General features: G+C 49.6%; 1 pseudogene; it reads left to right on the forward strand.

The window, feature by feature from the left end:
* Positions 1-4159: 4159 nt before the first annotated feature.
* LOC141372708 (large ribosomal subunit protein uL29 pseudogene) lies at positions 4160-11705 on the forward strand (annotated as a pseudogene).
* Positions 11706-12117: the final 412 nt, after the last annotated feature.

Consider the following 12117-nt stretch of genomic DNA (forward strand, 5'->3'; position numbering starts at 1 on the left):
GTGTGCCCTACAGGAGGGCCTGGGTCCTGGAGATCTGGGGTCTCAACAGTCCCTTGTGAGCCCTGACAGTTAGGAGCCTCCACCCCTGAATGGTCTATGAGGGCTGAGACCACAATGGACTGAAGACCAGAAGCCTTCTCAATTTTCGCAGACTGTACAAGCCCTTGGGGTCTGTTACAACCTCAAGGGAGTCGTTAACTAGCCCAAGACCAGGTAAGTTAGGGGCTAAGTCTTTTTTTAATGGGACGAGAAAAAATAAATTTTAATGTGATTTTTTTCTTGCGTTAAAATATTATAGGAAAGTACATACTGACATATACATGTACATGTACCTATACATATAAGTGAAACACTGGAAGCAAATACTCCAAAATGTTAGTGGTAGTTAACATTTGGTTGGTTTATGGGAGATTTTTTTTCTTCTTTACACATTTCCATATTTTTTCAAAAATTCTGAAAAGCACCTAAGTTGTTTTTAGAATTAGGAAAATAAAATACAAAAAGAAAAGGTCATTTTTTAAAATCAAGGCACATATTTTATTCACCTTTTTTATATGCAGCACCTAACACAGTTCTGGTATACACAGCAGGCACTCAAATAAATGATAACTAAATTAAATAAAATAAACAAAACCCATGCCATAATGGTAAGTTAATAAAATCACCCTGGTGTACAAGAAACAGTCCATGCACTTATGAAAGAAAGTAAGTTATTCTGAGATAGCTATTCTGAAAATATCATTTTATATAAGACTATCAAAAAATTATCATGAGAGAAGTATCATGTAAGCATTAAACAAAGGCAATCTGGGCTCAGGGGGAGTGTCCTTGATTTGGAGACAGAGGCTTTGTTTAGGTCCCCATGCTACCCACTAAGTATATCCCTTTGGTAAATCTCTGACCTTTCCAAGCTCCAATACCTCATCTGTAAATACAAGTTCTACCAACATGAACACAGCATTAAGATCAAATGAAAGGTAGAATGTGAAAGCAATTTTGAAACTATGATGTACTATACAAGACATAATTTTTATTATTAGACCATGTATTTGACAGAATGAAAAAGAAAGACTAAGAATATAGCTAATTCTTTTAAACCATTTATCAAGTAAAAAAATAAAAACTAGACATTTGTATCGTGCTCCTGCCTCTGTCCAGTCAGTGATCTAAGTCATTCTTAACAGAATCACAAACTAATGTGACAAAAACAAAGTTAGGGAGAGGAAATGAAGGTTGGTTAGTGACTTCCTGTACTTTACCATGTGGTTCACTCACATATTCATTCTTTCAACAATATTTATTGTATCAAACACTCTCTTAGGGGCTGGAAATTCAAAAGTGAGCCAGGTAAGTGTCTCTGCCTTAGTACAACTTTCATGCTAGTGGGCAAGAGATCACCAGTCAACAAGTAAACAGATAAGAGAATCCAAGATTGGGATAAGTGCTATGAAGTAAATAAGCAGGATTGTGGTCACCAGCTTCCAAGATGGCCCCCACTGATCTCTCCTCTTGATATTTACACCTTGTGTCATCCCCTCTCACATTTGACAGAGTTGGTCTGACTGACAATGGAACACAAAAGAAGTCATCATACGTCACTTTCAAGATTGGGTTATAATAGACAGTGTGGCTTCTGTTTGGTCACTTTCTCATGCTCTCACTGGGGGAGAAGCCAACTGCCATATACTGAGGACACTCAGAAAGCCTACAGCAAGTCCCAAGTAACAAAGAGACAGCAAGGAACTGAGGGCTGCCAACAATAGTGTGAATAGTCTTAGAAGTGGATCTTCCAGCCCTTCAGATGACTGCAGCCCCAGTCAACAAGTTGACTACAACTTCATGAAAGATCCCGAGCCAGACTGTTACGGAACCTGACTGGATCACCCAACGGCGGAACCAAGGAGCACCCGGAGATCTTGGAGGATAGGAGGTTTATTTAACGCTGGGGGGCTCAGAGTGGTCTCCAAAGGTCTGAACCCCGAGCACAAACAAAGGGGACAATTTATACACTTCTACTTCCACATACATGGCACTTTTGGTGCATGCACAAAGCAAGGCAGGGAGAAGGACCTGGATTGGTGCACATGGGAAGCAGAGCAGGGAGACGTACCCGGAAGAGACCCAGGGCAAGGACCGGTACTCTCTCGCTGGCTCAGTCAGCCATCTTAGGACACAGATTTTCCCCATCATTCCCCCCCTTTGACGCCCCTTTAAACACCTAGTTTAGAGGGCATCATTTTCATCTTCTATGGGGCAATAGTGAGTAAGGAGTAACTGGAGTCTGATTTTAGCAATTTGAGTAGTGATACAACTAGTAAGGGCATTAAGAATACAAGGACCAAATGCCACTATGAGAAGAAGCAATAGGAGGGGGCCAACGAGGGGGGCGAACCAAGGGAACCATTGTGAGAGGGTATCCCACCAAGTTGTCCACTGGAGTGTTTTCCACCAACGATGCACTCGTTCCTGTAATTGGGTCAGAGTTTCTTGGACCACCCCCAACTCATCAGCACAGAAACAACATTCCTCCTGTAAGAAGAGGCAGAGCCCCCCTGTGCAGTCATGAATAAGTCGAGCCCACACCTGTTTTGGAGGACCACTGAGGCCAGTGAATCGAGTTGGCACTGCAGGGCCAGGGCCAACTGAGTGAGGGTGGAGAAGTCCATCATGAGATGTTGAGTTAACCCCTGGTACTGAACCTGAGACATCCTGACGCCAGTGGCGCCGAGGGCAAAACCTGATGCGGCCAGCAGGCTCACAATAAGAGGGATGGCCATGGGGGAGCGTCAAGGGCGGACAGGAGGTCTCCATATGAGTGGGGCATCACTCCCAGGGAGGACTGAAAGATCGGGTAAGAGAATGACAAGCATGCATGATTGATTGCGTGGGGTGATGCAGATGTATATACCTTGATCACAAGCCAGAAAAATGTTGTTAGGCACACAGACCCGACTGTGGCCCATGATGGAAGAGGAAGAGTTGCCATACAGCGGTACCAGAGCCAGAAAGGGATAATCTGAGGTCCCCGGTGTCGAGGTGGGAGGTGACACAGTAGACTGGTTGAGGATGACATCTAGGTATTGGACAGGACCGGGCTTTATACAGATCCAGCAGTCAGACGCTAGGGGTGGATTTGAGTGGTTAAGCGCTTGGTGGGAGGCGTTAATCACACCTAACAGTTGTGCTATAGATGCTTGCTGCGTGTGGATGGGGCACCCAGGGATGTGCCAGGGTGAGTTATTTTCTGTCTGACTCTGGGGGTTGACTGTAAGGCTTGGAGTGAACATGGACTTAATCATAAATTTGGCCATGGGGTCAGTTCCCATAGGGTGATATTGGCCCAACAGGAGAATGATTCCTGTAGCCCATGATGTGGCACTGGGTTCTAAGACTGAGAGGGTGAGCGGTATATGGTGATTGTTAGAGCAAGAGGATGGGGTGGTGTTGCATGACAGGGAAATCTGATGTCACTGCGCTATTTGAGGTGCCACCACCTGGTGGACCATCATTCCATTCCCAGTCAAGTCGCCACCCATGACTTACATCCCCAGGCTTGCGAGCAGAACTGAGGGCAGGTGTTTGGCTGTTGAGGCGTAGGGCCCCACAGATGTAGATATCTACCAGCTGGTAACCTGAGTGAGGGCCATGGTAGGAGCACCGTCTATGAGGTTCCCAGGAGATATCAAGAAGCTGGCAACCATCAGAATGTAGGTTAACCTTTGGTGTGTGCCCATCCCAGGTGGAAGAAGTCAGTGGGGGCGCTGGTGCAGGATTGAGGGGGATAAGCTGGAAAGTCCATTTGCCAGTAACGGTGATACAAGAGTTTGCCCCCCCTTGCGTGGCCAGGCAAGCTAGTGGCAGTGAGGAGGAACAGCATACCAGGGAGCAGAAGACCAGAACTGACTGGGGCCAGGAAAACCATAGTGAAATGTGCTTAGGAGTAGACAGCAAAGGGCCAGTAAAAGTGGGGTCTAGGACCTTAGTTAGAGGGAGTCATCATGGCTAACCTGACAGCAGATGAAACCTGTGGACAAGTAATGCAGTAATACACCCTAGGGTCACCCAATAAGCAATGATAATAGTAAGCCTCTGGGGGAAAGTCCAGTCAGGAGGGGCAACAGTGTAGAGTCTGACTCCCAAGATCAAGGAAATCACACCGATGAGAGCCAGGGACCACTGTGAGCAGGTGTCCATCGGTCGGTGGGGTATCATCGAAGGTGAAGCTGGAGCGGGTTCGTGAAGTCTGGCTGGACTCTCCACTGGCATGGCTCCTCGCCCCAATGATGAGCTTTCTTCACTCTGGAGTGGTGGACCCGCGGGGTCCTTGAGACCTTGAGGGCAGTAGGGAGGGTTAGAACAACAGTGTGGGGCCCTGTCCACTGCGGTTTAAAGGGGTCTTTCTTCCAATTTTTGACCCAAACTGAGTCCCCTGTCTGGAAGGAGTGAGGGTACCTGAGGCCCTAAGGAGATTGGGGCCCTCTCAATAGTGTACTTTTGTAATTTATTTAGGGTGGCCCCCAGGGCCTGAAGCTGCTCCTTTATCCCTTTATCTCCAACCTGATACAAGTTTCCTGGAAGGCTTCCCAAGCACAGGGGAGGCCATCCATATATTAATTCGAATAGGGAGAAACTTGATGTCCCGAGTGTGCAGCGAGGACGCAGGAGAGCTAGGGGTAGCAGATCCAGCCATGGGAGGTTAGTCTCCTGACAAAACTTTGCTAAGGTTCCCTTGAGGGTGAGATTCATTCACTCTACTTTCCCTGAACTTTGGGGCCAGTAAGCGGTGTGGAGTCTCCAGGTGATGTTGAGAGATTTGGTCAAGACCTGTACAATGTCTGCCACAAATGCTGGTCCATTGTCACTATGGATTGTTAATGGCAGGCTGAACTGGGGCATGATCTCCCGCAAGAGGACTTTAGCTACTTCCCGGCTTTGCTCTGTCCTAGTCGGGAAGGCTTTGACCCACCCAGAGTATGTGCATACTATTACTAGGAGATATCTGAACGCCCTGCTCAGCTGCACATCTGTGAAGTCTACCTCTAGATCTTAGAAGGGGGTTGCTCCCATCCTCGAGACACCTGGCAGGGACCCTGGTGCAGACCGAGCAGTATTTTTAGCACATGTTATGCATCGTTCACTCATTGCTCGGCATAGTGCTGGCAGCTGACTGATGTCGTAGTGCTTCTTGAGTAGGGCTCTAATGCAGTTTTTCCCAGATGAGTGAGTCAGTGGTGTTCCTTAACTAGATGCCCTCCAGTTGCTGTTGGAATGAAGATGTGCCCGTCCGGCATCGTCCACCATCCCTTTTCAGTCAGGGTGGCCCCCTCAGTCATGGCCCATTCCTTTTCCTTTTCAGTGTAACTGGGTGGAGGGACTTCTTCCGGGGGTGTTAGGGCCATGGTGAAGGAAGGGGCTCTGTCCATGTCCTCACTGGCTGCGGTCTTGGCTGCCTCATCTGCCAGACGATTTCCCCATGCTATGGGGTCGTCTCCTTTCTGTTGTCCCTTACAGTGCAGGATCGCTACTTCCTTTGGAAGCCAGATGGCTTCAGGGAGTCTCAGTATCTCCTCCTTGTTCTTAATAGCCTTTCCTGTGGCGGTTAGGAGGCCCCTTTCCTTGTAGATGGCTCCATGTATATGTACAGTAGCGAAGGCATACCAAGAGTCAGTATAGATGTTGACTCACTTGCCTTCACCGAGGGTGAGGGCTCAGACTAAGGCATATAATTCAGCCCATTGAGCTGACCATCCAGCTGGTAATGCCTTAGCTTCTAGGACTTCAGTGGTTGTGGTTACTGCATAACCCGCTTTCCGGGCACCCTCTTGTAGGTAACTGCTGCCATCGCTGAACAGCGTGAGCTCTGGATTTTTTAGGGCTTGATCCCGCAGATCTGGACGGCTCACATAGACTTCATCAGTCACTTCAGAGCAGTCATAGTCTGGTTCCCCCTCTTCCGTGGGGAGAAAGGTTGCTGGATTTAATGTCCTTACTGTTTCGAGGGTGACCCGCAGGTTTTCGCAGAGGAGCCCTTGGTATTATGCTAGCCGACAGCTGGAAAGGAAGCGGTGTCCTTGTATGTTCATGAGGGACACAGCTGCATGAGGGACCTTGACGTTAAGTCCTTGCCCCAGGGTAAGTTTGTCTGCCTCCATGATGAGTAGGACTGTGGCTGCCAGTGCCATGAGGCACGGTGGCCATCCCACTGCCATGGGGTCCAGCTTTTTTGACAGGTAAGCAACTGACCATTGCCAGGGTCCAAGAGTCTGGGTGAGTACTCCAAGCACTATTTTTTTCCTTTTCATGCACAAAGAGATTGAAGGGTTTCTCTACATCTGGTAGGCCCAGGGCTGGAGCCTGCCCCAGGGCAGTCTTTATCTCTGTGAAAGTGGCTTCTGCTTCCCCAGTCCAGGCAGGGGGTTCTTGATCTTGTCCCCCTAAGATCATAAAGGGGTCTTGTTATTGCCGAGAACCCAGGGATCCAGATGCAGCAGAATCCTGCAGCCCCCAGGAATTCTTGTAGACCCCTTTTTGTCTGGGGCTGTGACAGGGAGATGATGGCCCTTTTCCTCTCTGGCCCTAGTTCTCTCTTCCCTTGGGTGAGGAGGAAACCAAGGTATCGGACCTGTTCTTGGTAGATTTGTGCCTTCTTCCATGAGGCTCGGTATCCCGAATCTGACAGGAGCTATAGGAGGGCCTTTGTGCCTTTAGTGCAGTCTTCTTGTGTGTCACTGGTGAGGAGGAGGTCATCCACATACTGGAGGAGGGTGCACCGTGTGGCCTCTCTTGGGAAGCTGGCAAGGTCCATGGCCAGAGCTTCCCCAGTGGTGAGTTTTAAACCCCTGCGGGAGGTACGTCCAAGTCAGTTGCATCTGGCGCCCTGTATCAGGTTCAGTCCATTCAAAGGCAAACAGTGGCTGGCTCTGGGGAGCTAAGTGGAGGCAGAAGAAGGTATCCTTCAAATCCAGGCAAGTGAACCATCTGGCCGACTCTGGAATTTGGCCGAGGAGGGTGTATGGATTCAGGACCATTGGGTGCAGAGAGATGGTCCCCTTGTGAATGGCCCGCAGGTCTTGAACTGGTTGGTATCCCCCTCCTGGCTTCTTGCCTGGCAGAAGTGGGGTATTCCAGGCTGACTGGCACTCGACTAGAATACTTGTTTCTTTGAGTTTGGCCAGATGTTCTTGGACGCTGATCTTAGCTTCTTGTGGAAGGGGGTATTGCCTTTGCCTCTGAGGTTGGGCTCCTGGGATCTGCGCTAGTCCAGGTGGGCTGTTTTCAGCCCATACTGAAGGGAATGCGAGTCTGAACTCTGGCAGGCTGCTCTGTTGGGCCTGGGCACAGAATAGCCTCCATTCTTTGTCCCTTGGCATGGTAATTGCAGTATTAGAGACCCCATCTCCTCTTGCCTTGGGTTCAATCAGAGGCTAGTATGTCCAGTGGGCTCAAAGGTTATTTGAGCCCTAAGCTTGGAGAGTATGTCTCAGTCCAGGAGAGGGATGGAGCAATCAGGCAGATAAAGGAATTCATGTCAGACCTTGTGGCCCCCGAGTTTGCACTGGTAAGCCTAGAAAAAGGGCTGTTGTATCACCCACGGCCCAGTGGCCCCGAGGATGGTCGCAGTCCTTTTGTTGAAAGGTGCCACTGGGGAGGTGACAACAGAGTGCTCAACCCCAGTATCAACCATAAAAGTCACTGGTTGGCCCCACCTTCATTCTGACCGTGGGCTCATGGGGGCCAAGGAGAAAAGAGCCTGGTCCCCCTCAGTCTGAGTCCATTCCCGCAAGGCCTACGAGGTCTTCCTCTCAGGGTTCTTCCTTATAGTGGCTGGGCTTTTGAGCTTTTCCCCGGTTGGGACATTTGTTTTTCCAGTGCCTTTTCCCTTTACAGTAGGCACATTGATCCTTGCCAAGGGAGTTCTGGGCTTCCCCCCTTTCAGTGGTTGGGGTCTCCCCATCTTTGTGTTATCCTTTTCTTTCAGGGTGGTGGCAAGGAGACTGGCTTTCTTTTTCATCATTTGTCAGCTTCCCATTCGGCTGCGACCGCCCTGTTCATGTAGACCTTACTGGCAATCTCTACTAGTTGGGTGATGTTCATCCCGGCAAAACCCTCTAGTTTCTGAAGTTTTTTTTCTGATGTCTGGGCAGCCTGAGCCACAAAGGAGGTGTTTACCATCTGTTGGCTTTCCTGTACCTCAGGGTCAAATGGAATGTATATCCTGTAGGCTTCACATAGTCTTTTGTTGTAGTCTCCAGGGGACTCCCCTGGTTGTTGAGTGACCGAAGATACCTTAGTCATGTTCATGGGTTTCTTAGCTCCTGCCCGGATTCCCCAGAGGAGGGCCTCCTGGTACCGGTGGATGTGGGCCTGTCCCTTGGTTGCAGCAAGGTTGATGACTCCCGCTGGTGCATGCCCTTCCAGGTATTGCCATGCACCTTTCATTATTCTCCTCCTTTCCTCTGAGTTAAACGGGGTGCGGAGCAACTGTTGGCAGTCTTCCCAGGTTGGCCAATGAGTCTGGAAGAGGGATTCTATGAGGTCTACCATAGCCTGTGGTTTCTGAGTAGGATGGGGTGTTATGTTTCCAGTTGAGGAGGTCGGTGGTGGAGTAGGACTGATAATACACCATGGAACAGCCAGGTTGGACTGTCCCGACTTAATCGTGCCTCTTGGGTTCCCGCATCTCTCATACTGGCATTTGGAGGGTGCTTGTGCCCGGCCTGGGGCACAGTCTGGCTGCTGGTCCTGCAGAAGGTGGATCTTTTGGGCCTGGGGGCGCCAGTGAAACCAATGGTGGCAGAGTGTCTGGAGCTGAAGGGGCAGGTGTAGGTGGTCTTGGGGGTACGTATGGTGGGGGCAGGGTCAGTTCCTCCTCGGGATCTCTGGCTAGGATTTGTGGAGACTGGGGCTTTTGCTGATTTTCTTTAGGTCACTTTGATGAGGCAATTAAGACCCTGGCCTGTCCCTGCCTGTCGCAAGCAAATCGCACCCAGTGGGGAAGGGGCTGAGCAATTCCTAGCCAGGAGTCAATGTACGGAAACTGGTCAGGGTGTCCTGGTTCTCTTGTTATGACTTGCCATACTCAACGAATCATTGGGATATCCAACATCCCTTCTGAAGGCCACTTGACATCAAAGGTGGGCCATTCCAATTCATATAGGGTTCTCAATTTGCCAGGGTTCATCCTGACTCCAGAGTCTCCCGAAAACCCCATCTTGAAATTTTTTATCATGGTCTCTAGAACCGTGGGTTTACTCTGCCCTGACTCCATGGTGATGTCCCCATGTGCAGTGGCACAGAGACAAAGGGGGGGGTGCCTCCTGAGGTGAGAAGACCAATCAGATGCCCATCTGGCCGTGTCCCAAAGGAACTTAGGTGAGGCTTAGCCGTAGTGGTCTCAGCGTTGTGACTTATGATCAGAAACTATCCCGATGCCACCATAGACTGTATGCCATTCACCACAAAATCACAGATGGGCCCACTGAGACTCTGTAGGCTTCTGGGGACCTTAAGGGTGCCCGCCCGTGGAGTCACAGAATCAGTCCCCTTGAGCAAGCCAGGTCCGAGTGCACATTCACTCACACATTCACACTCCAGAAGTTATTACATTCCCTCCCTGGGAATCCCTACCTGTGAGACCCCTAAGAGGTCTCTGGGAGGTGATCGGGCTCCCCTTCCACCCCAATGGGGGTGGGCCTCTCTGGGTCCTGGGGCCCCAGGCCTTACTGGAATCTGACGTTGGGACCAGGTCCTCACCTGCCAAGTCTCCTCAAGTTTGGTGGGAACAGCGGAGCAGGGCCAGCCTGAGGTGACCGGGGCAGGAGACTGTCGAAAATTAGGCAGGGAGTGCCTTCTCCGTTAGGACCTCTCATTCTGTCACTGCCCCACCGTTGCCCCTAAACTGGTGGCAACAATGGGCCAGCGTGGTTGGGTTTCCTGGTCAGGGAACCAAATGTTACAGAACCTGGACTGGATCGCCCGACGGAAAAACCAAGCGGCACCCAGAGATCTTGGAGGATAGGAGGTTTATTTAACGTGGGCGGGCTCAGAGGAGAGTGGTCTCCAAAGGTCTGAGCCCCGAGCACAAACAAAGGGGGCAATTTATATACTTCTACTTCTGCATACTTGGCACTTTTGGTGCATGTGTGTCTCAGGGCAGGGAAAAGAAACCGGATTGGTGCGTGCAGGAAGCAGAGCAGGGAGAACCCAGAAGAGCCCCAGGGCAAGGGCTGGGACTCTCTCGCTGGCTTGGTCAGCCATCTTAGGACACAGATTTTTCCCATCAAGACCACCAGCGCCCAGATTCTTTTTTTTTTTTTTAAAGATTTTATTTATTTATTCGAGAGAGAGAGAATGAGAGAGAGAGAGCACGAGAGGGAAGAGGGTCAGAGGGAGAAGCAGACTCCCTGCTCAGCAGGGAGCCCGATGTGGGACTCGATCCAGGGACTGCAGGATCATGACCTGAGCCGAAGGCAGTCGCTTAACCAACTGAGCCACCCAGGCACCCTCCCAGATTCTTGACACACAAACAATGTAAGACAAATAGTCTTATTGTTTTAAGCTGTTGAATATGGGGGAAATTTGTTACACAGCAATAGATGACAATACAAGGATGCTGAAATAAACTTAGCGGTTTGCAAAGACCAGCTTGAAAAGATTATATTTGCTCTGAGACCTAAAAAACAAGAATGAGCTCTGCAAAAACAAACAAGCAAAACCCAGCTAAGTTAAAGGACCAGCCAGCAGAAATGGGAAAGGGCTTGGAACATTTCAGAAGCAAACAAACTTTTCTCCCCGGTCTGTCCGTACACGGATTAGACAAGTCTCCATTCAGCCCCTCTATGTCCCCTATTGCTGGCAGTTCCCATTTCCCATTGCCTTATCTACTGCATTTATGCTTTTTAGTGTTTCTTAGTAGAACTATCAACATTTGGGGCAATTCTCCACAGTGTAGGACTACCCACATAGTGCAAAATGTTTTGCAATGCAGGCCCTTCCACTAAATTCTCAGAGAATCTACTGATAATCTCATGTGACAACCCTAAATTTTCCCCTTCCTCACTTTTCAAAATAGCCTCCAGAAGGGGGGTATTGTCCCCAGTTTAAAATTATACAGTCTAACCTAAAGAAATACAGAATGTAGTGACTAAGAACATTCCTGGGCACTAAAGGTTTTTAGATATGAAACTTAGCTCCATCACTTATCAGAAAACATCTCTCTCCACCTCATTTGTTCACGTGTTAAATAAGCTGCGACGCCGGTGGCGGCAGCAGCGAATTGTGGGGACACGGCCAAGATTAAGGCTTGAGACCTTCGAGGTAAGAAGGAGGAGCTGCTTAAACAGCTGGACGACCTGAAGGAGGACCTGCCCCAGCCGCGGAGCTTCCAAGCTCTCCGAGATCCCAGCTGTTCGCAAACCCGTGGCCCCTGGTCTCACCGTCATCAGCCAGACGCAGGAAATTCTACAAAGGAAAGAGGCACAAGTCCCAAGAGGTCCCGTGCCAGGTGCCGCTGGCTGGACAGGCACGCGGAGCACCTGCAGACCAAGCAGCGGGCGGAGCGGCTGCACCCGCTGCGGACGTGCGCGGTCAGAGCCCGAGCACTGGCGTCAATAAAACACAAACAAGCTGGCCAAAAAGAACAAAAAAGAAAAAGAAAAAAAAAAAGAAAAAGAAAACTGTCCAAAGATTAAATGAAGTAACATATGTAAAATAGCACGGGCCTGACACATGGACGCTAGTATTAAATTATTTCTCGTCTTTGTCCAGCCAAAGCCCTCTCACTCTTTCAAATCAAACTGAAGCCGGATCTCTTCCAAGAAGCTCTGGGGGCTCCACTCACCCTCTTCTTCAAATTTATAACGATGTGTTACCCTTCTTTGGGAGCAGATGGCACACGAGGGTGATTGCTCTCTGTGGAACCTGCACGGGTAGCCAGGACAATTTCTTAAGCTGTATGGCAGTCTTCCTTTTCCTCTCCACCACAGACCATGGTGATGGGAGATCGGCTTACCTTTCTGCCCTTCTATACCATCCTATTGAGGTTTTTTCCCAAAAAATGTTGGTTGTAGATTTGGACAGTCTCTACAGTAACCACCCCTTCCTTGTTGCCACAAAACA

The sequence above is a fragment of the Callorhinus ursinus genome, unplaced genomic scaffold (assembly GCF_003265705.2).
Source record: "Callorhinus ursinus isolate GAN/ISIS: 27379988/994484 unplaced genomic scaffold, GSC_fseal_2.0 scaffold5, whole genome shotgun sequence".
In the NCBI taxonomy this organism is placed as follows: domain Eukaryota; kingdom Metazoa; phylum Chordata; class Mammalia; order Carnivora; family Otariidae; genus Callorhinus; species Callorhinus ursinus.